The sequence below is a fragment of the Pyxicephalus adspersus genome, chromosome W (assembly GCF_032062135.1).
Source record: "Pyxicephalus adspersus chromosome W, UCB_Pads_2.0, whole genome shotgun sequence".
NCBI classification, from domain to species: domain Eukaryota; kingdom Metazoa; phylum Chordata; class Amphibia; order Anura; family Pyxicephalidae; genus Pyxicephalus; species Pyxicephalus adspersus.
The window spans coordinates 1,620,176-1,646,711 of NC_092870.1; the positions used below are offsets into that span (position 1 = coordinate 1,620,176).

Consider the following 26,536-nt stretch of genomic DNA (forward strand, 5'->3'; position numbering starts at 1 on the left):
CTGTTCAAGGTGGGCCAGTCTGCCACATTTCAACCAGACACATGACATGCATATTTTTGTATGCCTTCAACTATTTAATAAACAGGAAGTACATTCTGGCATAACATGTAAAAAACTTTTCTCAACTCCTTATTGCCTATATAGTTATCCTACATGCATTTGTCATCTGTGTATAAAATACAATTCCCCTATTTCACAGGACAATAGTGTTGCAGCAGTGTTGCATGTTGATGGCATGTCCTGTTCAAAGGGAGAGCTGTACATGTCAGAAATAAAGCATTTTGTTCATGCTGTCATTTAATTTGCCACCGGTAGTGTTCCTTGTTTGTTGGCACTGCAATTAGAAGCTTATTCTCTCCTCAAACATTCTCCTGAAAACCAAGAGAGTTTAACTCTTTTATGTAGTCTTCTTTTTTTAAAGTTTTGTGTTTAGATTAACGGCATAACAAATCTATAGAAACAGAGGGGAAATTTTGTATTCTTTTTTAAGTATTTCATAGCCATACAATATATTATTATATATATATATGGTATATTATTGACCTTACTTATACCTGCCGAGAGGTAAAGCAGTCACACTTTATGGAACAGGTAGTGAACAGTTATCTACAAAGAAACAGAGATGCAAAAACTATGGGTACATTTTAGGTGGCACTGTGTATCATAAGGTAACATTCTGATAATTTGCTGAACTTGTTTGATTATAGAACTCTGCAATTTAACTAACACAAGTGCCACTCAAGCCTAAAAATAATAGAATTCTGCAGCTAATAGAATAATTAACTAATGGAGTTATCTGTCAGATTCCTGTATTATTAGGAACGTCCAGGAAAATGGCTAATGAGAAGGTTAAGACTTCATAGGGAAAAGTCAAGAAAAATGTATTTATAATAAATTGTCAGCCTCGGGTGACAGAGGGGTTCTTTTCAATGATTTGTCAGAATATCTTCATTTTACCAATGTACAATCTATCTAACCTGTTAGCAGAGGTGGAATCATTTTTATCAGATATATCATTATAAGGACTACATGGCCAAACACCAGTTTGTAAAGGAGATAAAAGATGAGCCAGTTACAACTACTACATCTAGTGAGTGATGTGTAGTGACACATCCTTTGAATGTGGTCTCCTGTGACATTACACAGAATTGTGACAATACTCTAAAAGGCAATGTTATTAATGTGTCTGAAAAGTGGATAGATAAGACAATTTAAATTTGAGAATTAAGGCTAGTTAAAAAGACTGTGAAGGCCTGAATGTTAGATAATCTTTACCTTTATTAGTTATAATGCAGAGGTATCTGGACAGTGAGCCTCTGAACGAAGTGATTGTGTAAAAAAAAGGCTTTAGTTCCTCACATTTTTATGCAATCTTTTTGTTCAACCCACTGAATTAAAGCTGAAAGTCTGCAGTTCAACGGCAAGTTTCATTTAAAATTAATTGTGGTAATGTACAGAACCTAAATTAGAAAAAAGTTGTCTCTGTCCAATTATTTATGGACCTAATTGTATCTTAGGCAGGTAGATCCATCAAATACAGAAGACATGCATCCAAAAGTCATGCAATAAGATATGCAAAAAACAGCATGCAAGACACATCACAGTTGTTCTAGAGGACTATACAAAAGAACCTGGAATAATGAAGAAAAGAAAGGACATAGTATTGTGAGTATGTTGGGTTTGTAACTAAACTTTGCATTCAAACTCTGATGCATTGTGGGACTGCAACTGGATTCCTGGTTAGTTACTGTAGCCAAAAGCTTTACACCGACCACAGGTTAAAGAGATAGGAGGGGATGTACAGAGTACAAGGATAGAGCACAGCCACAGTACATAGACCAGCGGGTCACTGGCACAGAAGAGGAGGAGGGTCACATCTCTTCTACCTTATATGCCACACATGCAGGGCATTTCTTCCCCAGGCCAAGGGGAGGGGGCATATGTTGCAGCATCTTGTACATATCAGTGTAGACAATGCTCCCACTACATCGCCAGGGAAGGAGGTGACACAAGTGCAGCAGCAAAGTACAAGGATGAATGATGTACACAATGAATGAATGCCGCAAGATTCAGAATATAACAAACAGGGATGGCAGGGAGACAGGAGGGTGCCCATAGATATTGACAAAATAAATTAAGGACAGCAATGGCAATTAATATAAGGTAACAAAGGCAACAGAAAGAAAAAAAATGTGTCCAGATTTCCAGACCAAGGTGTTACACAAGAAACATGGAAAAGACCCAATAAGGCATGACATAAACAATGTGACCCATGACAAATAAAACAAAGTAATAAGAGAAGAAATGTAAGCAGAAAAGACAGACACCATTTGAGGGAGAAGGAAAAAAAATTAGTGTAAATTTGAAAAAAAATTGCAAAAACAAGCATGAGTACAGAATGGAAAGCAAGGTACGTACAAGGAAAGGGAAGATGGCGGGCGTTTAAAATGGGATGAAACTGTACACCCCTGACACTCAAACACAAGTATGTTTTTGTATAGTTAAGGGTTTGTGAAGGTTAGTCAGGTGGGTAAGGGGGGGGGGGGAGCTTTGTTTATATTCTACTCATTTTATTTCACTGATGAAATGGATGTCAATATCAGCCCCTCAAAATCTGATGCGTCACATTCTCCTGCAGCATTGAAGTAGGGGGTGAAATTTCTAATCATCATGCTTGTTAAGAGGGTCTAGGCAGCCTCACTATGGAGAACACAGATATATAAATCAAAAATGTAGCAAATATTATAAGTGGATACCCTAGACCCAGCTCATGACCGCCTCCTAATGAGACTGCCTGCATCTCTTGATGACAGGGTTAAGCACGATGAGTTGGCAGCAGGCAGTGCTGCTGGCACATGTAGTTCATTTTTAGATATCCCAAGCTTTGGATGCAAACTGGCTTTCAGTTACAAACCTTGTAGGCTACCTGTGACGGGCAGCGTTTCCCCAACCCCAGTGGAGGGGCAATAATATGTAATAAATTGTACATATCCCTATAGTGAATTCAGCAACTAGAAAGAGAATAGCACAGTTTATGAAAACAAAAAAAATAAATAAATAAATTGCCACCTTTTCTTATCCCGCAAAAAAATAAATAAATTATATATATATATTTTGCACAACACAAAAAATAAAATTTGGACCACAGGAACACAAATATTTTTTTTTCTATAGGTATAATTTGCCTTAGCCACATGAATTGTTTTTTTGTGAAACAATTTTAATGAATGTCCCAAATTATCAAATATGCACTGCTGTATATATGATGCAGTCTGCCAAGTTTTAAAAAGCCCAGTCCAAATGGACCTTTATGTTTACAGTTGAAGTCTGGCAGACTATATTCCACACTGGCTTTTCCATAACCTAAGGACCTGAGTGGGTCCACTACAGCTTGTGGATCTACTGTATTCACCTTATTCCTGCTACTATTTATTAAAAAAAAAAAAAAAAAAAAACACACAACAGTATGGCTGCACAAGTTAGATATAGGAAACCATGAGGGGATTTAAAGGGTAAAATTACAGGTTGCTTACATAGCAGGCACCCTCTATTGTTGACATATTGCCAATCCCCAGCTAAGTTCCATATCAGGTCAGATAGTTAGAGCTAACACAGGCTTAGGGAAAGACTCTCCCAAAAATAACATGTAGTAGCACTGAGACCAGGTCATGTGGTTGCCCATATCTACAAGTACCTGAAATTCGGCTGGGCAAAGGGGGTAAGGGGGACAAATACCAGCAGTGAGGGGGGGGGCTGCTATGAGCATTGTACAAATGTATAACAAATAGATACAATACTATATCTGCTGGATTGAATTGACCAATATTAATTTATTAGGTAGTTTTTCCAGCCATTGCTCTCAATTGTGTAATCACATTGTGTAATTATTTTACCTTTCAATCATTTTAGGTCTATATTATATTACCTTACTAATATACTATATTACTTTAAAAAGAAAGTCTGGCTTTTTTTTTTTTTTTAGAGAAGGGAAGGGTTAATCCTTCATGATTTTATTGTTGTCTGAGGCCTTTTTGGGAAGGTTTCCACACCACTTAGGGGAGAAAGACACGGACAGCAGTAAAAAGTTCATATTCATATCAGATAAACAGATCCACAATACTGTATATATTGTTTTAGGGTTTATTAAAATAACAAAAAAACAAAAAACAAAAATGTAAAAACATACATTATATGCAACCTTGAAACCTTGATGTATTTTGCAAACTCATAAGTAAGAACCCATGGTGAACCGAAAAAACAATTATGAAAGCCAGAGCAAAAAAAAATATGAAAGCTTTGTGGATGAATTTATATCTTATATTAGGACTTTGCAGCAGCAGGACATCAGCCATTTGGGCCCGTAAAAATCTGCTGAAGGTTACATCCTTGCTATTTGTTTATCTAACCCTTTATACAGTTTAAGGTCCCAGTCATATTAGTAAACTTTAATGCCCTTTAAACTGCCCAAACTGTGTATGTTAATTGCAAGTGCAATCCTCTACTTCTGCTGTCCATTGTAACTCTTAGCCTAAATTAAGCTTAAAATGTAAGAACACTCTGTGAGAAGCTTTTGGTAGCAGATGTTACTTTCAGGTAAAACAGCCTATATAAAAGGATCAACAGATTTAGGTAAATCAGGCAGCAAAAATACCTTGTATATGTCAAGATAAATATTAGTTTAGCTTGGTCCCTTCCATCTGCTGAACCTACCTAATGGTCCTGTAAAATGTCAGACAACATTGCTGACCAGTAGTAAATTTCAAGAAATGGGGAATAAAGGTTAACTTTTATATAAAAAGACAAACATTTTGTATAATTTAGCTAACTATAAAAGCTCAGAATAAACTGAGATTTTCAAGCATTGATATTTTGGATCACTGTACAGACATGTAGCAAGTAAAATCAGGGCAAAAAGGCAATAAAGAAAGGAGCGGATGGGGTGTTAAATTTGGCAATACAGTTTATAATGATAGTTCATAGATTACATATACATAGCAAACAAATCAAAACACCTCACAATTTAGACAAATTTGAATTAAAGACAGTAATCTGTTCGCAAGAAATCTAACACTTAAAATCATGTTTGAAAAACAATAAGAAGATACACTCTTCACCATCCCACCTGAATTTAAAAACTATAAAGCTCATGACTTTAGAGGCCTTAAAAATCTTTATTTTTTACTATCAATGGAGGTATCCCCTATCCCTCCCACTGAACACCCCACACATATAGTACCTTCAAACCCCCTACAAAGGAACAACAACAAATTCTCATATTCAATTTTTTGTTGAAGTGGTAACATAGGAGATACTAAAAACCAATATAATGAAGGAAACACCCTTACTTAAGTTCACCCAAACAAAGAAAGCAGACCTTTCTTTGGATCCAATCTAATAGGAATATTGTTATTAAACCAGCTGAAGGTGGGAATGTTGTCATTATGGACACATCCCAATACAAGGAAAATGTGTCAATCAATACTTAGAAATGAAGAACGGTATTTAAAGATCCCACCTAACAAAACTGAAGAATTCACAAAGGAATTCCAATCTATAGTTTGGGAAGCATACAAATCAAACATCAGTGACAAAATCAGCAAGGAATATTTGTTGATACAACATCCCATGATCCTTTTATACTCTTCTGAAAGTCCACAAGAACTTAACCAATCCTTCAGGACGCCCTATTGTTTTAGGCCTAAACTATCTCCACACACGCAAGCAAACTAGTGGACAGCCACTAGTAACTCAAATCTCTTCATATCTAAAGGATACAATTGACCCTTTGAAAAAAAAACCTAACAACAGGGCTAACCCACCAAATACAATTGTCACGGTAGCTGCACAGCAGGATAGTGGATCCTCGGTGTCATCAGCTTGGTAAGTGGAAACATGCACAGGGCACAGAGTTTAAGCAGCTGCCCAGTCTTCACCAGAGCATCTAGAGGTGAGCGTATTGCGCTGCAGGCAACTGCCAGGTTGCGGCCCCTGTGCACGCAAAGGCAGGTGACTGCTAGCAAGCTGGAACAAAAACATAGTGCCAAAGGGAAATCTAAGAGAGTAATCAGACGAGCCAAAAGGTCAGGGCAGGCAGCAACAAGGTTGTTCAGGAAACAGGGAAGAGGTCAAGACGGGCAGCAAACAAGAGTATTAAGGAAACAAGCCGGGGTCAGTACACAAAGAATCTGGAGCAGGAGAAACAAACAACAGGCACCTGGAAGAAGAGCCAAAGGAACTCCTTGTTCAGGTAACTTCCTGTTGCCCTTCACTTCCTTTTGAGGGCAGGGCCTGAGATGAATGGAGCCATGTGACCTGTTGCATTGTACTCTACCACCAAAGGGAGTCCAGGAGACTAGAGGTTGGTGGTGTTCACAACTCCACCAGCAGGGGGAGCACGTTGGCGAAACACTCTGATCCTCTTGGGTAGTGGAGCAGCTGACTGGGAGTCACATGACCTGGACCAGGAAGTGTACTGAGGAGATGATGCCTTAGCAGAGCTGGTGCTGGCAGCAGGGGAGTGAAAGGTGGGTGGCACTGAAGGAGGCACAGATCCCCTGGACCTGCAGGGATATGTGACAACAATACTAGTTGCAATTGATGTGGAAGCTTTAAAAAGTAGTATCTTACATGAACAAGAACTTCAAATGATTTCAAATTGCCTCAGTTGGAACCTACTATCAGTAACTCATCAGAACTTATTCATTCTGTCATTACTACATTAATCCTTGAAAGTAATATCTTCACATTCAATGACACCACTTATCTAGAAATACAAGGAGTAGCCATGGGCACTAAATGTGCCCTGTCTTACACCAACTTATACTTAGGCGAATGGGTGAAGGATCTCTTCTCATCACCACTTATGAGCCATTTTCGCCACCAAATACTGTCTTGGTGGCACTATATTGATGATATGCTCATTTTTTGGACAGGTTCTATCACATCTTTAATGGACTTCTATAATTCATAGATTCAATAGAAACATCACAAGGAACGCTTATAATTCTTAGACCTAAACATAATAATTCAAAAAAACAATAGAATATCCACAACCCCATATAGAAAAGATACAGCCGGTAACACTATCCTCCATGGGTCCAGTGCACACCCCTGGCCCCTCATTAACAGTACTGCACTGTGATACCTATATGTAATGTGGATAGCATAAATCCCACTGTGGACTCTAAGAAGAAATTAGCTTGGTAAGACATGAAAATAGTGTATAAATATATATATATATATGCTCATACTACCTTTATCTTCTTTTTATTTAGCCATTGATAGATATGTTACTCAACGCCATATAGTGACATAGCATAGCAACTGGAGTTCCTGAGTTTCAATTTCTGTAACTCTACAGGAAGTGATGTAGAAGTGAAGCCTGTGCAGTGACATGGGGAGGTCATGCGCTGTCTTATCAACATAAGGAGGAGGAGGGGGAAGCACCATCCACTTGGATTACAGCTCCTGCCTGGATGCCATAACACAGAGTCAGTGTGTCTCTGTCCTCTGCAGAGGGGTTATTGGTGCCCTGCATTTCATTGAGATGGCCTTTTCATTATATCTTGGAAGGGTAAGCTAACAAATAGAATTAATGACTGATCAGTATAAAAGGGCCAAATAGATCCTAAGGATACTTACCTTATGTCTTCACAGTGAATTGCGGGTCCCAAGCGATGTTTATTACCTAACTTGTGTTTGATACAAAACTGTATGCAGATTTTCAGTGCTAACACACAGGGGTGAGCTGCTTTTTGTTTTTCCCTGTTTGCTATAAGCAGGTTTGGAAATATGGAAAACTGTTGTCATACTTACCTGTAATTTTCCTTTCCTGGCAACGCCTCCTGACAGCGCACACATGGGTCAACCCTGGCCCCTTTGACCCTCCAGGACCAGTATCCAACATAAAAAGCCCTTACCTCTTCACCTCCCTGTTCAGTATCAAGCCTTGCAGCAGGACAAAAAAAGAGAGGCAGGGGACTGCGCTGTTAGGAGGAGTTGCCAGGAAAGGAAAATTATCGGTAAGTATGACAACAACTTTCCATATTCCTGGCACTCCTCCTGACAGCGCACACATAGGATGTAGCAAGCAAAAAGAATTCTAAGGGAGGGCTAAAAACACACCACTCCAGACATTAATATTGCTGCAAAAAGGAAATTCTTTTTACTTTCCTTAGAGCCGAGTGTCTTATTGATGAGCAAACGTTACATCTCTGCCCAAGAAAACATTCAATTTATAATGTCCAATGAACATATTGGGGGACTTCCAGTTGGCTGCTTTGCCAATTGTTTCTGTTGGAACTTTTGCGTGGGCAGCCCATGATGTTAACATGCCCCTCGTTGAGTGGGCCCTGATTTCTTGGAGGTTTTCATAAGGGGAAAGCATATTTGATTGTCTCCAGAATCCAGAAAGAAATGAATTGTGCAGGAGCCGCCTGACCTTTCTGAGGTCTGCTGATATAAAAGAATAAAATATCCGCTTTTCTGAAACCCTGTTTTCTTTATAAATAGGTGAATATTAACCGAACCATATCCAACTTTTCCGGCTCGTCTCCCCCTTCCTCAATTTCTGCTTGTGTTGCATTCATTGTTGGTTATACTGCATCCCAGTTTAGGTGAAACACTGATGAGACCTTCGGAAGGGACTGTGGAGAGGGACGTAAACGTACCCTTCCTGAAGATACAAAACAGTCAGGTTTTACTGCAATTGAAGCTCTGAGACTCTTTGAGCGGATGTGATTGCTATCAGAAAAAACGTTTTCCCCCGTTATTTTTTCCATAAAACACACTTCAATGGGATAGAAGGGAGCTAGTAAGAGCTTTTAGTACCATTGGCAGGTCCCATGCCGGGAATAATGATCTTAACAATGTTCAGATCTTAATTGCTGTCTCCAGAAAATGTGAATTAGCATACTCTCCGTTCATTTTGTCGCCGTCAGTACTGATAAGGCAGGTACCTGTACTTTTATAGTACTGTAACTTTATTCTGTCTAATTGTAAGAATTCCAAGATTTGGGATGGGAACGGTTCTGTTCTGAGAAAATCCAACTTCTTGTACTATATGTGAAAAAAAAAATTTCCATACCCTCAAGTATGTTTTGTTAGTTGTTGGCTTACATGCCTTTAAAATTTTCAGCAACTCCTGACACACCTTCTGCTAGATACCTGTTCCCTTCCACAGAAAAACAGTCAACTCCCAATGATATGGTGCAGGTTTGCCCCAAATTCTCTGTACCAACAGGTCTTCCTGATCAGGTAGGAACCACAGCGGAGCTACTAGCATCTGGTTTAGCATGGAAACCCCTATTCTTCTTGGCCAATGCAGAAAAATTATTATTGTTATCTTCGCTTCTGCCCTGATTTTCAAAAGGATTAATAAAATAATAACGGTATTGGAGGGAATACAAAAAGCACTGGGAAGTTCCAACTGATGGAAAAAGCACCCTGTGCTCGTGTTATGGATCCCGGTACAAAAGATTGGTACGTGAGCCTTGAGTAGAGAATCCATCAGATCGACCATTGGAGTCCCCTATCTCTGGAATATCGGCTGTATCTACTTAGGATTTAAGGACCCTTCCTTGGAATCTGGGAAGGATTCAACTGATATCCCAAATTCCTTGTTACTCTGATCAGTCCATCCATAATCAGAACCCATAGCACTTCTATTTAAACAACAGGCAAGGTCAGGTTGGGACCCTGGTCACGTGCCCAAATCTCAAGTGCCCAAATTATAAGTGCAATGGGAATTCTAGACCTGGCAACAAAGTAGGGGGTGGTGTGGGTCTCCTTCTCTCACCTAACTGTACATACAGAGTCCTTTCTACCCCACCCTCTCTCATTTTCACTTCATTTGAACTCCACTCTGTCCGACTCTTTAGCCCCTTACCCCTCATTGTTGCTGTCCACCGCCCCCCTGGCCCAGTATCACAATTTGTGGACAACTTTGCATCCTGGCTCCCACACATTCTTTCCCACGACCTGCCCACACTAATCCTTGGTGATTTTATTGTTGCAATGGATGAACCCAACCTTCTCTCCTCAGCCAAACTGCTCTCCATTACCTCCTCATTAGGACTCACACAGCACATCAATGGCCCCACACACATAGCCGGACACACTTCAGACCTGGTATTTTCTAAACTCTGCAACCTCACCCTCCTTGACAACTCACCATTTCCCCTCTCTGTTCATAACCTTATCACTTTCAACCTATCAAACCCTTGCCCTCCCTTGCCACATCCCAGACTTGGTCAATGGCAGAGAGATATCTGTAACCTTGACCACAACCTTTTCCAAAACTGCCTTGCATCCCTAACCCCCTCCCTCTCCAAAATCAACTCCCCAGATGAAGCTGCCACCATGTTAAACCCCTCTCTTTCCCTGGCTTTGGATAATGTTGCTCCTGCCACCTTCCGCTACCCCCGCCCTGCCAACCCCCGACCCTGGCTCAACAACCACACCAAACAGCTACAAAAGTCTGTTCGTGCAGCTAAGCGTAAGTGGAGGAAATCTGGCCTCAACGCTGACTTCATGAACTACAAAGCCAAGCTTCAAAGCTTTAACACAGAGCTCACTGTCACCAAACAAAATTATTTCTCCGCAGTCATTTCCTCTCAAGCCTCCAACCCACGCAACCTCTTCTCTACAATTGACTCCCTCCTAAGCCCCTCACCTGCTCCCCCCACAACATCCTTCTCCGCCCAAGACATTGCCACCTACTTTAGAGATAAAATAGACAAAATCAGACATGATGTCTCTGCCCACCGAGGCACTCCCACCATACCCACCCCTTCCACCTGTAAATCATCACTGGCCTCCCTCAGCCCTGTTACTGTGGACAAAGTCTCTTCTCTTCTCTCATCATCTCCAACTACTACCTGTCCCCTTGACCCAATTCCCTCTGATCTACTCTGTGCCCATTCCTCCACCCTGGCCCCTGCCCTAACCGAACTATTCAACCTCTCCCTTTCTACTGGTAAATACCCCCTCTACACAGTGCTGAAACAAACCCAAATTTTTCTCCCATTGACTTTAATGGGATTCGAATTCGAATTCGACCACCCAAATTTTTTTGCTATATTTGGCCGAATAGCTGTCGAATCGAATAGTGAGCTATTCGACCAACACTAATTAGTACTGCACAATACAATGTTTGTTTGTAACATTTTTGTAACATTAAATAGCAACACATTTTCTAGCTGTTTTGATGGCAGAGACTGTTGCTAGTGTGTTGAGTTCACCCTTTCTCAATGTTTATGCTGCCTTCTGGATGCTGTCCACCACGCAAAAATCCTTTTTGCCTGCTGTCACTTTGCCTGCCATTTTCTGGAAAACCACAACTTTATGGGTGGCATTCCTAACACATTTCATCCAGGTCATGATGCCAGCTAGCAATTATTATTATTAATATTTATATTATTATTAATAAACAGAATGTATATAGCGTTAAGATATGCAGCTATGTAAATTCAATAGGGGTGCATACATTAAATAGCAATGCGTTTTCCTGCTGTTTTGGTGGCAGAGACTGTTGCTAGTGGCTTGAGTTCACGCTTTCTCAATGTCCTAATGTTTGTGCTGCATTCTGGATGCTGTCCATCACGCAAAAATCCTATTTGCCTGCTGTCACTTTGCCTGCCATTTTCTGGAAAACCACAAGGTCTTTTGGAACTTTTGTATTTTTCCCTTTTTGCCACTGTTCTCCTACACATACCTAGCAAATTTGGTGGTTCTAACATGTATAGGGGCTTTGCTATTAATGTTTAAAGTCGGCCCATTGACTTTAATAGAATTCATGAAATCCGTTCGCCAAAATTTCGTAGACCCATCGGAAGTTCGAAATTTTCGCGAGACTGTCAGAGGCCTTCTTGCTCATCCCTACAAGTCAGGCTCCTGACAGGTGCAGTGAACCAACTGGCACAGCAAGTAACTGTGCAGGAGATTCAAAGACAAGACATCGCTCCTGCTTTGGCAGCTGCCACTCCTGCTGAAACCAAAGTTCTATTGCCTGAGAAGTTTTCCAGTGAGCACCACAAGTTAGAATATATTTCCGGCTGCGACCACTATCATCAGGCACGGAGTCTCAGAGAGTGGGTCTAGTCATATCTCTTCTCCAAGGAGACTCCCAGACATTGGCTTTTAACCTGTCAGAAGGGGACCCAGCCCTTTTCTCTGTGGACAACTTTTTCAAAGCCATGGAAATCCTGTATGCAGGCCTGAAAGTGGCTTCTACAGAAGAAGCAAAATTGCGAAGTCTCCGACAAGACACAGACGGGCAGAGGAATGCGCTGCGGAGTTCCGCTGCTGGGCTGTCTGTTCCCAATAGAATGATCCTGCACTTAATAGTAATTTTTGTTGGGGGCTATCTGATGCCATCAAGGACGTTCTGGTTAACCACCCCATGCCAGAGACTCTGGATGAAACAATTATGTTAGCGATTAGAATTGATCGCAGACTTTGCAAGCACTGTTTGGAGAGACTTCCTGCACCTTCCTGCACCAACTTCAGCACCTAGGGGGGCCCGGGGAAACCCCCTACATGAGCAGGTATTTTCTTTAAAATCTGATCGCATTTTGTTACCTGTGTATATTTCCTGTGGTTCCTCTATGGAGGATTGCCAGGCCTTTCTGGATAGCAGTGCTGCAGGCAATTTTATGGATGAAGCACTGGCACGCTCTCTGTGAATATTGTTAATAGTCTTAAATCTTTATGTGTGTTAGCAATTGATGATTCTCCTTTGCAGCTGGGTGAACCTATAACAGTTACCCCTGGGATTTTGGTGAAGGTGTGTGCCACCCATTCTGAAATTGTAAAAATTTTTCTGCTAAATATTCCTATCTCATGTGTAATTTTGGGACTACCTTGGTTGCACTGACATAATCCTATAGTTGACTGGGAATCTTGGCAGATTATTAAATCGGTTGAAAAGTGTTACATATTCAGCTTTTTCTGATGTTTTCTCTCCTCAGGCGGCTGATGTCCTTCCAGGCCTTATGACTGCCCAATAGATTTTCTCCCAGGTACAATGCCACCCCGAGGGCACCTCTACAATCTTAGAGGCCCTCAAAATTTAGCCATGAAAGCTTATATAAAAGAAAATTTGGAAAAAAGGCTTTGTCTTCTGTTCTACATCCCCTCCTGGGGCTGGCTTCTTTTTTGTTGAGAGAAAAAAAAAGATGCCTAAGGCCATGTATAGACTATAGAGTCAAAAACAGGTACCCCTTACCTCATATCGATGACTTGTTTGGCCAGGTTGTAGATGCCCAAATTTTTACCAAACTAGACCTGAGGGGGGCATACAACCTCATCAGAATAAGGCAGGGGGATGAGTGGAAGACTGCACTTAATACGAGGGATGGGCATTATGAGTACCTGGTTATGTCATTTGGTTTATGCAATGCCCCAGCAGTTTTCCAGGACGTTATAAATGACATTTTCCATGATTTTCCTGGGAAGTTTGTGGTTGTTTATTTGGACTATATTCTGGTCTTTTCGTCTTCTTTGGTTCAGCATCCTACTCATGTTAGGGCGGTCCTCCAGAAACTTAGGGAGAACCATTTGTATGCCAAATTAGAAAAGTGTGTTTTTAAAGTCCCTTTTCCGGGTTACATTGTTTCTGATTAGGGCCTGACAATCGACCCAACCAAGGTCACTGCTGTCCTTGATTGGCCTCAACCCACCAACTTGAAAGCCCTACAGTTTTTCCAATTTTTACAGGAGGTTTATTGAGAATTACTCTGTCTTGGTCACTCCCCTTACCGATCTGACCCGGAAAGGAGCAGATCCTTCTCAGTGGCCTGCTCAGGCTTATGAAGATTTTAAAAAAAGCTGAAAGAGGCTTTCTGCTTCGCCCCTATCCTTGTACATCCAGACATCCAGCAACCCTCTTTGTGTAGGTGGATGCATCCAAGCTTGGGGTCAGAGCAGTTTTGTTCCAGTACTGTGGAAATCCTGAACGTTTACATCCCTGTGCCTTCTTTTCCTGAAAATTCTCTCCAGCAGAATAGAATAATGATATTGGTAACTGAAAACTTTTGGCAATTAGGTTAGCCTTGGAGGATTGGAGACATTGGTTTGAAGGGGCAGAGCATCCAGTGACTGTATTTACAGACCATAAAAATCTGGAATACATAGTGAGGGCCAAAAATATACATTCCCGACAAGCACGTTGGGCTTTATTTTTTTCACGATTTAATTTTACCATCACATACAGACCTGGGTCCAAAAATGTTAAAGCTGATGGTTTATCTCATAATTTTTCCTGACGCAGGCTCCCGTGCAGATTATATTTCTGAATCTATCCTCCCCTTTCATCGTGTGCTTGGGGTATTGTCCACCAAATAGCTCTCACATGATTTATCGGCTCTTTTAGAGCCTCACCAGTCTGACCCACCTCCAGGAAAACCCCCGGGTCGGGTATATGTGCCACTGCTTTTTTGCCTGCAGGTTCTCCAACAGTTTAACTTCCCTAGCGGTTCATTTCTTTCCGGTTTTATATGTCTAAAAGTGGTACATTGCTTTTCATGAAAATGTATTTTACAGTATAATATAAATAGTATGTGTATAATAAAGTTTGAAACACAAAATCATTTAAAAACAATAAATTGAATAAATTAAAAAATCTATATATTAAAAAAAACTTTAATTAAAAAAAAAAAAATTTAATAAAAAAAAAAAAAAAATACATATTATACCCATTGTATTATACATACTGTAAAATAAATGTTCTTGAAAACAATGTACTGCTTTTACACATAAAAATCCAATGTATTGCATTCAATACAGTTATTTTGTAATGAATGCAATACAAATGGATTTTGAATTTCCCGCCCCACCCGGCCGGGACGTACACACGCACCGACGTCACCGGGAACTCCCCTGGTGACTCATGGGAGCAGAAGCAGGAAGAAGACAGAGATCACAGTGCTGGACGGCGCGGGACCCCGGCGGATCAGGTAAGCGCTCTGGTTACTAACCTTCCCCAGGTGTTCCAACCCTGAGAGTGGCTCGGGGTTACCACTTGTAGCAACTTTTTTCAACCCCGAGTCACTCTCGGGGTTACCGCTAGGAAGGTTAACGAATCTAAGGTTACTGGACACCCAGGAGAGTAAAAGACATTGGCACTTCTGGCACGCCATATGTAGTGGCCGTCACTTCCTGAGGATACTCGAGCATTTGTAAAGGCTTGCATGACTGTGATAGGGCAGAAAACCGCATTCAGTAATCTTTACCCCCCTACATAAATACACAACAACAATATTGGTTAAATGGCCCGTAGGCCTTTTATTACAATTTAAAAAACTTTAACTTAAATCAAATAACAATAAATTAACATTACCATAAAAACCAAATAAACAATAACAACCACCTAAAACAACCTAATTCTTAACCTTCTACCCATTTAACCCTTCTGGTTACTGGTCCTCAAAGGCCCACCCTTAACCCCATCATTAAATCAGGTCCACACCACTGATGCTATATATGTTCCATGTCGCAACCACCCACCTTGGGAACTATAACACCAGTACTCACAGCCCTTAAATCCAAAACTACTCCATCCTTTCTTTTATCAACATAATCCAGAGACTCCATACCATAGATGGGTCTCTCACCCACACTGAAACCAATACCCCAGACCAATTTCCTCGAGCACTTCACCACCTGAATTCCTTTCCTTAATCCTAATCCCACTAACAATTACCTTACCCCTTTCGTTTGCCCTCTTTATAACCACTCATTTTCCCACCCACATTTCTACGTCACCACTTCCTTTATTAAACTACCTCCTCTAAAATTATCCGAGCTTAACCCTTCCACTGCCTGCTCTCTAACCCCTCCTAGTCATGTAGGCCTTCCACTAATCCTCACTCTGTTCCCCTGTTCCAGGCCTTTCTCTACTTGTGCTCATAGTAAGACTCCTCGCTTAGCCCCGGGCGGGACCCTTCAGTCACTGCCTGTCCCTGACAAACCCCGATCTCATATCGCTAGTTCATAGTGGATCTATCGGTTTCCAGAGGATGCACTGTAGTATGGGTGGTAGTGGATCAGTTTAGTAAAATGGCACAATTTAAACCCCTTCACAAATTGCCTACTGCCAAAGAATTATCACAACTATTCATTTAGAATATCTTCCGTTTGCATGGTATCCCAGACAATGCCTCAGATAGAGGTGTGCAGTTTGTATACCAATTCTGGCGTTCGTTCTGTTCACGTTTAGGCATTTCCCTTTCCTTCCCCTCAGGTTTCCATCCTAAAACAAATGGCCAGACTGAGAGGACAAATCAATTTTTGGAGCAGTATCTCTGCTGTTTTGTTTCAGGTTGTCAAGAGGAATAGGCAAATTATCTGTACATTCCTCTACTAAGATGTCTCTAGTTCAATGCCTTGGTGGACGGAATCCAAAATTCTCTTCTCTTTCTGCCCCCCCCTCCAACCTGCCTTTGTTGGAAGATTGGCTCACCCACATGACAGCAATCTTGTCTCAAGTCCAGCAGAAATTAAAGCAATATTGCCCTTCGCCAGCCCTCCTTACTCCTTCCATGTCTCCTAAAAAAATCAGCAGCTAATGCTGCACCTTCCTTGGAGCCTCCTCCCCAGTGGATGTTGAAGGTGACCCTGAGTATGAGGTTGAGAAAATTTTGAACTCTCGTTGGGTACAAAATTCTCAGTATTTATTAGATTGGGAAGGTTACAGTCCAGAGGAGAGGAGCTGGGTTCTAGCCCATCATGTTCATGTGGAAGAGCTAGTTAGGAAGTTTTACAGTGAAATCCTGAAAAACCACAGGGGCCCCTCTTCGGAAGGGGGTTAATGATAAGAGGTGCTCTTTTGGGCCAACAATCCCAGGCGGTGCCCCACCACAGAAGGGCGCGCTTGGCCTATTCCCTCCGGCGGCTGCGCTCGCAGTAGCAGAGAAGTTTCAGGATTTAGTTCTCGGGGGGTTGCAGCATCCTTGTTTCCCTCTAGATGTGTTTTTCCTCTTGGTATCCCCTACACTGAGACTGTACAGCTGAGGGGAATTTGGGGCTGTGCTGTAGCAGAGTGGTTCCTGTATAATCCCATGCTCTTATTGGCTGCTGGGGCTTTATAGCCTCTCTGCTTCCAGTCATCTGTGCCTGTTATAGCCTCAGCTGGGCTTACCTGTGCTGGAGAATTAGCAGGGGATTAGCCTGTCTTTTATTCTGTAACTTATTGGAATGGGTGCTTGCAATAATCTGCACAATAATCTGAAAAAACAAGTAGAAAATGAGGACTTTGATGTCTGGGAGTTTGTACTTTTGTACTCACAGGAGGAAGTGTTATTAACAACCCACTTTTATAATCCGTTTGTAAAAGAAGCTGACATTAAAACCTTCCTCCATAATTACTGTTCCTCTGTATCTGAGCCCAAGAAAGTTTACAATGTCTGTGATATATGGAATGGCAAAATTCAGTATAGAGTCAATCTCAAGTCTGACCCTGGGGGAATTGGAGGCTTGAAACACCCTCCCTCCTCTTTTTCTCTGGGGCGGGATTTAGGTTTGCTGTTCTACCCTGGGTGCCAGTTTTTTGTGGAAAGTGTGGGTCGTATTCACATACAGTAAGATCATGCACCTCAGAATTTTCTCTCTGCAAAAGATGCAACAAAACTGGTCACAAAACTAAAACCTGTCCTTTGAAACCGGTGTGCAACCTGTGCGGAAGTTCTGCTCATCTGTTTAAAGGGTGTCCACATCGGAGTAAGAGGTCATGGGCAAATGTCCTTGATTCGGACCAGGCAGCACTGCCAAGATTTCCATTTACCGGCACACCTGGGATAAAAATTGAGGCTGAATGCGACGACCCCCTGACATACCTGAAGTTGTTTTTGACCGATGAAGTTATCGAAAAAATTGTTGTGGAGACAAACAGGTAAGACACTCTTGTGTTTGCTAACTTTTTGAAATTTTTTGCTAATTGTTTTTTTATGCCAACATGTATGCTGCTCTGTGTTTGCTAACTTTTTGAAATTTTTTGCTAATGTTTTTTGCCAACATGTATGCTGCTCTGTGTTTGCTAACTTTTTGAAATTTTTTGCTAATTTTTTTTGCCAACTTGTGTGCTGCTCTGTGTTTGCTAACATTTTGAAATTTTTTGCTAATTTTTTTTTGCCAACATGTGTGCTGCTCTGTGTTTGCTAACTTTTTTGAATTTTTTGCTCATTCACTGAGATTTACTCATCTTCAGTGCTATCCCTCATTGATCCATTGCTAGGTCAGGGCTATTGTGTCATAACTGACAATTTCTATACCTCTCCTGAGCTTTATGAGTTCCTTCTGCAACACAGAACAGATGCGTATGGAACCGTTAGGGCTAACCGGTGCAACCTGCCATCACTGTTTGCAAAAGGAAGCTGAAGACAGGAGAAATTGTTGCCTGGCAGAAAGGAAAGATGATGGCCCTAAGATGGCGTGACAAGAAAGATGTGTGCCTGATGAGTACTGCCCATGATGCCTCCACCATTCTGGTACACACAAAACGTGGGAAAGAAGTGATGAAGCCACAGGTGGTGATTGACTACAACAACACCATGGGAGGTGTCGACAGAGCTGACCAAGCCATGACATTCTACCCAGCGATGAGGAAACAGCAAAGGAAGTATTACAAGAAGATTTTCAGGCATCTTGTTAAGCAGTGCCTATGGAATACCTAAGTTCTGTACAAAAAAAAATCAGAGGCCTGTGAATCATTCAGACCTCATTTTGCAAGTTTCCGAATCCATAGTCAAGAACCACCAAACACCATCAGTGGCTATGAATAGACCTGGACGTCGTGCTTCCACCGTTGTCAACCCAGAACGCCTGACCGGTCGTCACTTCACTGAATACATCCCACCAACCCAGAAAAAGGCAGCACCTAAAAGGATGTGCTGCTCAAAAACCGATGACAGAGGAAGGAAGAAACACAAAGAAACCAGGTTCTACTGTCCTGACTGTGATGTTGGGCTTTGTGCAGCACCCTGCTTCAAAATCTACCACACCCGGGATGTCTACTAAAAATGTAAATATTTTTTTTTCTAAAATCTGCATTTAATTTATCCTATTATTTATCAATAATATTGCACCCTTGTTTGGAAAATTTCAGTTAGAAATTTTTGATAAAAATTTTTTTTTTTGATAAATTACACTGTTGTGGTCTATTATTTCATTATTTTTTTATAATAATGATTTATAATTATGTATTATATTATAATTTATGATTATAATATAATAAATAAATATAAATATTATACCCGGGAGGTGATCCTAAGAATTACAGGCCCACAATATAAACAAAAATTTCTATGCAAAAAAAATAGGATCACTTTATGCATAAAAAAACTGACAGAATTAGAATGCTAGGGGGTTAAACATTAAACCTGTTTTATCTTAGTACTGGCCTCTGGCCCTCCTAGGGGGTCTTTAATTCTAGGACTTCACAGGAATAACAAAAGTTAGTAAATACCAATACAGGGTTGGGTTTGCCAAGGAACAATAAACAAACAGATGATAAAACAGATCACCAGTAGGGCCTTCAAGGGGCAATAAATCCATCAAGCCTGAGTCAGCAGAAGATGGATGCATAATTGAACAGATGGGTTGGGGTGATGACCCAGCTGGACCTCTTGTTGACCCCTAAACTTAGATTCCAGCTAGAGATTTATATATCAAATATAGTTGGGATGTCCATCAAATTACATTAACCAATCCCAATCTAGTGGGGTGTGTGGCAACTGATGGTCATCGTACAGAACACACCCACTAACCAATCCAAGAGTCCCCAATGTTACCTAATGGAACTTAACTATATAAAAGGGGAGCTGGAATAATAACAAGAGGGAGTTCCTAGGGAATCAGGCTCCTGGGTACCCATCTACATCTTTACAGGTAGCTATAAGACATTCCTGAATGCATTCCTATATTGTCTATTATATGTCTATAGTATTATTGCATTACTTTGCCATTTTGTAATTACTGTATTGTGTACTAAGCATTATTAAATTATTACAGGGGTTTACTACTAATAACCTTATTTCCATGTGCTGTATATATCACTGATTGACGATCCTATATCTGTATATCAGACAATATTGCTGTGTACTTTATGTTTCACCTTGTTTTCTTAATTAAACTGTTTGAGTGACTAGCTATCATTTGTGCATGAACCTTCTTTTTATTGAATATCTATATGCATTGATAGGGGATATAACATCCATAATTATGCAGATAAATATTCCAAAATCAACAACCTAAAATTATCAGTTACATCCAAGGGACAAGGGATCTGGAGGCTAAATACCACGCTTCTAGAGGATCCTGGGATCAAAACACAATAGACATTAGCATACAAGTCATGACAGAGGGAAAAATTTCCAAACCTCATAAGTTGGTAGGATAACATCCAAAAGAAAACTAGGTCCTTCTTTATTCAGAAAGGAATACAGGAAGCAAAGAGGAAAGTAAAATGGTTCCAGAGGCTAAACACACAGCTCAAAACTTTTATTAGGTTTAGCAAAAACAGCATCCCAATGGAGGAGGAAATTAATAATTTAAAAAATGAAAACACAGTGGCCATCACTACTAAAGGGAGACAAATTATTTAGAATGCAAAAGTGGAAAAATTGGAAAAAAGCAATCCGTTTAAAACAAAACATACAAAAAATCAATGATAAGGTCACAATATCTGACATATTAAAGGAGGCCCAGAGTTTCTACTCAGAGCTCTTTAGGGAAAAGGAGATAGATCCAACTGTCACCAAGGAGGTTGTAGGTGCCTTGGAGCGTAAATTAGATTATGTTGACCAACAAGTCTTTTCTGAAGATATGAGTGAAAAAGAACTATTAGTTACCATCAAGAGCTTTACCAAAAATGTCCAGGTTACGATGGTTTGCCAATTGAATTTTATCTTTCATTCTGGGATATCCTGAAAAATTATTTGTGTCTGAGGCGTTTTCACTCTGATCCCCAAAAAAGGTGACCTATCAAACCTGGAGAACTGGCGTCCCATAACCTTGCTCAACACAGATTATAAAATCTACTCCAAGATTCCGGTAAATAAAGTTATCCAGGGTGATCAGGTCTGTGGGATCCCTAGTAGAAGTGCACATGATGGCCTAAATTTACTGAGAGATGAGCTATGGTACTCAAACGAGAGAAAGCAAAAATTGGCCTTTTTGTCCTTAGACTTCCAAAAAGCGTTCGATAAAGTTTCACATATCTGTGGAAAGTGTTGAAAAAAATGGGTTTTCCTGGTACATTATTTACCCCAAATCAAATGTCTTTACAGTGATGCTTCAAGCAAAGTCTTAGTTAATGGGCTTCTTATCGGATGATGTTTAACTCAAGTCCAGAATTAAACAAGGATGCCCTCTCTCTCTTGCTCCTCTTCTATTTATCTGTGCCTTGGAACCACTTCTGTCATCATTAAGAAAGGACAAGGTAACCCGGGGAGATCTATACCAGGGGGTGGTGGTCAATTTGTGCATACATGGATAATGTTACTGTCCTCTGTACCACAGAGGCTGCTCTTAACAGGGCAGTTCTAATCACTGATTTTTTTTGTACAGGCTCAGGATTCAAGCTAAATATCAACAAGCGTAATTGTCTTTATCTTGGCCAATGGCAGCTTCAACATCTAAAAATTGCAACAGCATGTCACGCTATCAAATTTTTGGGAGTGTTCTTTGACCATCAAAACAATGGGCACCAAAGCTGGAGCATTGTCCAAGGAAAAATAAGCCAAAAATTTGAATTCTGGAAACTATGTAACTTAACATTAGAAGGTAAAGTGCTGGTTGTAAAATCAATATTTCTGCCTCAGTTACAATACATAAGCCTTGTCTATCCACCATCACTTTGAAATATCTTCAAATTTTTCTGGAGCTCAACTGTTGAAAAAATTAAACGGTCAATTGTGCACAAAAGCAAGGCAAATGATATAAACCTGGGAAGCTACTAGTTAATAGGCTAAACCCGAGAACAAAAAGTTTTACCCTTCCCAAGGTTAAATTAACAGATGGGAAGATTTCACAAAACCCAGAGAAAATTCTATCAGCTTTTGAAAAATTTTACTCATCTCTATATAGGGAACAACATAAGGCCCCTCTAGGAGTACTGGACAGTTTCTTTAATGCTCTCCATGTACCTAAACTTAAGTTCGAACATGTACAGATTATGGAAAATCCAATTACGGGGGAGGAAATTCTTAGGGCACTTAAGGGCTTAAAAGCTAGCAGCGCTCCTGGTCCAGACGGTTTCTCTTACACCTACTATAAATCTTTTGCATCCAACTGAAGCAAACCCTGCTTTTATTAGCGTGTTCCCAAAACCGGGTAAGGACAATACCGATGTGTCTAACTATAGACCGATTTCCCTGATCAATTGTGATCCGAAATTGATGACCTAAATACTTGCGAATCGTCTGAGTTCTTTCTTGGAAGTAAGTAAGTTCACCCTGATCAGGTGGGATTTATGCCCTCAAGACAAGCCTCAGACCAAACAAGACGTACCATAGATCTGATCTCATTATTGGAAAATAATTGGGATGGAAGTGGTATAAGGGAAGCCGTGTTGTTAGCTTTAGATCTCCAGAAAGCCTTTGACAGCGTCTCTTGGACATATATGTTTAAAGTTTTAACGGTGATGGGTTTTGGTAATAACTTCTTGAATATCTTGAGAGCACTATATGACAAGCCCTTGGCGAATATCTTATTAGGTGGTTTTCTTTCATCTGATATGCATATTAAGAGAAGTACACGTCAAGGTTGCCCATTATCTCCTCTACCATTTGCCCTGGCAATAGAACCGTTGGCTATTACAATCAGTGAACATCGAGATATTAAGGGTATAAAATGTAAGATGAAGGAACACAAATGTGCTCTTTTTGCCGATGATATCTTGCTATATGTTTCTTCTCCTCATGTTACATTGCTCAATGTTTCTAAAATTCTGGATAAATTTACAGTAATTTCGGGTCTTCATGTAAACTGGATGAAATCTCAGGCTCTTAATATTGATATCCTGGAGCCTCAAATAGATCTTATTAAGAAAAATTTGGATCTGTGCTGGGAATCTAGGTCACTTCAATATCTAGGGATCCAACTAACCCCTGCTCTCCAGTCTTTGTTCCAGGCTAACTATATCCCTTTATTCAAGAAAATTTTTTCAGATCTCACCAATTGGGCATTGACCCTCCCTGTCTTGGTTGGGCCGCATAGCGACAGTAAAGATGCATATTTTACCACGGGTATTATATTTGTTCCATACTCTTCCTATCAAGATACCTTTCTCTACTTTGGCCACTTTTTATGGGAAAATTATGCATTTCATCTGAGGGGGTAAATGAATTAGGATTTAGAGGAAAACTGTTAACTACATGCTCTCAGGGGGGTTTGGGGGTCTCCTCCTTTAAGCAGTACTATCTAGCAGCTCAAATTTCACAATTTTTCTTATCTACATTGCAAGTGATCAGGCCACAATGGGTGGAAATAGAGGAATCTGCAGTCACGAAAGGTAATAGGCAATACCGAAAATGCCCTACATTATGTCACTTCATTATATGGGATAGGTATAAGTCTATGCCAGATCTATGTTCGGCACATGCCCCTCTTACACCACTCTGGCATAATCCTGAATTTATTCCAGGGTGTAATTTAACTAAATTTAAATGGTGGATTGATAAGGGATATAAAAGGATTAGTGACTTAATAGATACTCGTAACATACTTAGCTTTGAATACCTCTCTGGTAAAAAAAGAACTTCCGTGCTATGAGTATTTTTATTATACCAAATTCAATCATTTATTGAATCTAAAATTCAGTTAGTGTCCCGCCCCCTACTTTTAAACGCCTTTGAAAAGTATTGTAGATACCTAGCTGATACAAAAGGTCAGGTTTCGATAATCTACAATATACTGATGACCTCTAAAAATAAATTGAAATATATGTGCGCGTGGGAAAAAGATTTGGAAATACCATTTACCAGAGAGGAATGGTGCAAGATATCCTACTCGCTTTCAAATTTCTCTTAATTCCTCCCTGGTCGAAGCCAATTATAAGGTGTTATTACGGTGGTACCTGGTACCTGAGATGCTCTCTAATTGTAATCCTTCAACCTCCCCTCGGTGTTTTAGAGGATGTGAGGTTGGGGGATCAACGTACCATATGGGTTGGTCTTGTCCCATTGCACGACCTATTGGAGGCATATATTTGATATTATAACTAGGGTTTTGGAACGAGATTTGAGGTGCTCTCCAGAAATTGCTTTATTTAGCAAATGTGACATGGAGGTCCCCAAATCTACTATAAAAATAATTAAAGTTGATGTTGTTAGCTGCTCATATTACTTTAGCAAAATCCTGGAAAACAAGCACAATTACATTGAGCCCTTTTTTCTCTAAAATGAACTGGATTATGGTGAATGATAAGATGACCTATATTCTTACAAATAAATGAGTTAATTTGACAAAAAATGGGACCCCTAGAAGTTGTTCTGCAGGTCTACATTAGGCACTTGAATTGTTAATTAAATGAACGCTAGAAACCAATGGTAAGGTTATTTAGAATCTCCTTTTTTCTCTTCCTGTGTTAGTTATGCACCTTACATCTAGGTATTCACCAATTCACATTTATAAATTACTCAGAATTCACTGTTTAGATTTTTTTAGTATTACTTTAATATTTTATATATATATAAACACTGTATTATAATGTAGAGTATTAATGTTTGCTATATTTATCACTAATATATTATGTATACATGATATATGTGCTATATTTGGGTTGAAAAACTTTGGAATACATAATAACACACAAAACACAATATATTGTGTATATGTCGGAAAATGCAATGTACTTACCTGTTCAAAAGATAATCTTGTTTTTTTTTACTCTGGAAAATGGACCTTTGTTTTACCTTTTACAAACAGACTCCATACTTTGCTTTTAGGAATGGACTTTATGTTCGTTTTTGTCTGCTACAAAATGGATTTTATGTTCCTTTTTCTACTAGAAAACGGACTTTGTTACTTTAGCCTTGGATCATAGACTTTTATGTTTTGGGAAAAATGTGCCGATTCTTTGATTTGAAAATGCAAAAATGTATGCAAATCTTCTGTTCTGCTTTGGTACTTTATTGTAATATGTGTATCTGTTTCTATTATTTATACTCTTGAAAAAAAAAAAATTTTTCTTTATTTGTAAATAGACTGTTACTTTTCTAATAAAAACGTATAAAAAAAAGAGAGATTTCTGTTTCCTATTGCTGACTTTTGCTAGTTCCCTGACATTTTGTTGAACTGTGCCCAGACTGACCTCTGCCTGTGCCTACTCCCTTGTACCTTGCTTGTCTCCTGAGGCTGACCAGGAGCTGCTATAGGTGAAGACTGCAGTGTTATATTGGGGGGCTGGTGTCTGGTGGGGACTGGTGCTGACCGGGCCCTTATATGCTCTTTCTTGTTTGACTTCTACATCTAAATACTGTTAGAATGGAGCCACCCTACTTTCTTGGGTAAACTGAATTATATTAATAATGCACATATTAAAAATTAGTGGAATTGACTTCCGGGGGCGGAGCTAAAAGAGTGGCTCAAAACAAGCCCCGAAAACCACCTGGAGTCGGCGTCACAGCTGCAGACCTCGTAAATAGCAGTGCCCATATTGGCTGCAAGGGTAGTTGACTGAGCCATGCCTGCAGGCATCCTTACTATAATCCGCATCATAGTGGGGGCTCTGCTGGATAGAGCATCCCCACTCTTCACCCCCCCCCCCCCCTCCTGCTCTTCTACTGCTTTGGAGAGCAGGAAAGCATCCTAGGGAGACTCTGCAGATCTGAACCCTGTCTCCAGACACCCAACATATTCGAGGCATCACAGTGGGATCCCTGCTGACCAGCACATCTATATTCTTAAGATCCTACTGGCAAGTAAGTGGCTGGTATTTATCTCTTTAAGGGCTACTTTTGCAGTTTGCTCTATTATTAGGAACTCCCTTTTCTGTTCTGGAGGCCAATATAAGTTGGATTTATATTGAAGATTGTTTATTACCTTTAATCTCTCAATCTTGTGTACATGCTCTCTGGGACATAATGCACACCTTATCATGGATAAGTTTCTGGGCAAACAGCATTCTTCTACTGCTCGCAAAGAAACAAAAGCCGAAACCTTCACAAAAACCTGACTCCCATCGCCTCCGGTATCCCAAATTCCACTTTCTTTGGAATTTCTGGAGGGTGAGGGTCCAGGGGGAGAACCAGCACTCTCACCATCTAATAATACGCAAATGGTGTCAGAGGTATCTAAAATCTTACTACCATATTTTGATAGAAAATTTGATGGATTACAAAAATCTATTGAATTAACTCTTGCAAATATCTCCTCCAACACGCAATGCAAAGTCAAATTGGAACAAAGAGTTAATGACTTGGAGGACCAACTCCTAGAAACCAACACCAAAATTGCTGCCCAAGATACCCTACTTACTTTAATGGAAATTGAACTGGAAGATCTAGAGAACCGGAATAGGAGATCTAACCTACGCTTAATC

General features: G+C 40.2%; 1 long non-coding RNA gene across 1 annotated transcript in view; it reads right to left on the reverse strand.

Moving 5' to 3' along the window:
- Positions 1-7,329, reverse strand: part of LOC140342861 (uncharacterized) — a 37,625-nt gene extending 30,296 nt beyond the window's left edge. Inside the window, exon 1 of the long non-coding RNA XR_011923181.1 lies at positions 7,254-7,329. This is a non-coding gene — a long non-coding RNA (uncharacterized lncRNA). The remainder of the gene's footprint in view (positions 1-7,253) is intronic.
- Between the last annotated feature and the right edge of the window lie 19,207 nt (positions 7,330-26,536).